This window comes from Rousettus aegyptiacus, unplaced genomic scaffold (genome assembly GCF_014176215.1).
Source record: "Rousettus aegyptiacus isolate mRouAeg1 unplaced genomic scaffold, mRouAeg1.p scaffold_m13_p_9, whole genome shotgun sequence".
Taxonomy (NCBI): domain Eukaryota; kingdom Metazoa; phylum Chordata; class Mammalia; order Chiroptera; family Pteropodidae; genus Rousettus; species Rousettus aegyptiacus.
In genome coordinates this window covers 99,754,797-99,756,492 of record NW_023416312.1, presented here as the reverse complement: position 1 = coordinate 99,756,492, position 1,696 = coordinate 99,754,797, and the positions used below count along the sequence as shown (strand labels likewise).

At 42.9% G+C, this 1,696-nt stretch overlaps 1 pseudogene; it reads right to left on the bottom strand.

The window, feature by feature from the left end:
- Positions 1 to 219: 219 nt before the first annotated feature.
- On the bottom strand, positions 220 to 338 carry LOC118608461 (annotated as a pseudogene).
- Positions 339 to 1,696: the final 1,358 nt, after the last annotated feature.

Here is a 1,696-nt window from a genome sequence, read left to right as displayed (position 1 = left end):
GTGGTGATGATTATACAACATTGTGAATATATTTAATGTCACTGAATTGTACACTTATAAATGATTAAAATGATCAATATTATGCTATGTATATATTTTACCATGATAAAAAAAAACCCTGAGAATTTAATTTTTTTTTTTTATTTTTTAGGCGAGGCAACCCTTGGTTGACCTCACAGATTGTAAGAATCTTGTCAGCTTAAAATCCCTTATTTTTAAGGCCTACAGCACCTGGTCTTTTTAGGTGGTCTCCCATCCAAGCACTAACCAGGCCCGACCCTGCTTAGCTTTTGAGATCAGACAGGATCGGGCTTGTTCAGGGTGGCATGACTGTGGACTGATGTTTTCTTAAGAGAAAGGGTGCTGTGCTGTTAGATCCAGTTGCACCCTTTCACAAAGGGGAAATGAGTGGCTTCCAGGGACTATGGGAGGCGGCTTCGGTTTCACGGATGGTCTGTTGTAGAAAGCAGCCAGTGCTGAGGAAGTCTCTGACAGCTGGAATATAATAAGATGTGAGGATGTACTGCATCCAGTTCATGCTAAATGATCTGAGAGCGAGAATCAGATCTGTCTTTGCTCATCACTGCAACCTTAGAGCCCAGCCACTGCCTGGTGCACAGTAGGCACTCTTGGATGAATTCATGCATTTCCGTGACTTGCTAACAATCTACTTAAGAAAAACATTCTCTAGCCTATCATTTTGGTCACCGTTGTCAATTATTTCATGCACGATATGGACAGGCCTGAAATTCAGATGTTTGGTTGTCATTAGTATAGAGAGTGTGGTAGTCGGGGGCAGACTAACTGCTGTATCAAACAATCTCTGTATCTCAGTGAGCTGACTCAGTAAAGGGCTATTTTTCATTCATGTTGCAGTTCAGAGTCAGTAGGGGTGGGTTGGAGTTGGGCTCTGCTCCACATAGGCTATTAAAGGCCAAGCTTCCTTCTGCTCAGTCACTGCAGAGGCCCCTAGACACTCTGAGGTCTCCACTGGCTTCTTTGCCCCTGGCTGGCAGATGAGCCAAGAGAGAGATCTCGGAAGACCACGCGTGAGGTTTGAGAGGCCAAGACCTGCAAGCGTCATTGTCTCTTTCCCCTACATCCCTTTGGTCAAAACTCGGTCACATGACTCCACTGCCCCATGAGGGATTCTGGGAAATGTGGTCTAGGTGTGAGTAAAGGAGGAAAAGAAAATGGGGTTCGCTGAACGTGTCACATCGCCAATGTCACACATGTGGGGAGTACTCCCAGGGTAAGCTTGTAGTGGGTGTGCTAAGAGAAGGTTACCCAGGACCAAAGTCCCAAGAGCTTCGATGTTTAAGAAATGGGAGAGTGTGTCAAGAGATAGACCTTAGTAAAAACAATTTCTGTAGGACTCAGACTGTGCCGGGTTAGGGGCGAATGTAGGTAAGGAAGTAGAGTGATATATGCAGAACATTTTTGAGAAATTTGACTGTAAAAAAGTAAGAAAAGAACGATAGTAGTTAGTAATCATGAGGAGGAATTTTTTTTTAATGGGGGGAGACTTGAGAATGTTTAAATGTTTAAAGGGAAGGAAGAACGGAAAAGTGCCTGTTTTTCTTTTTTTTTTTTTCCAGAAAGGATTTAAGACAGCTTAAAAGACACATTCTAGTGACAAAATAAAACAACTGTTTAAAGAGGGAGAAAACGACACCTTGAGATTATGAAGTGAAAC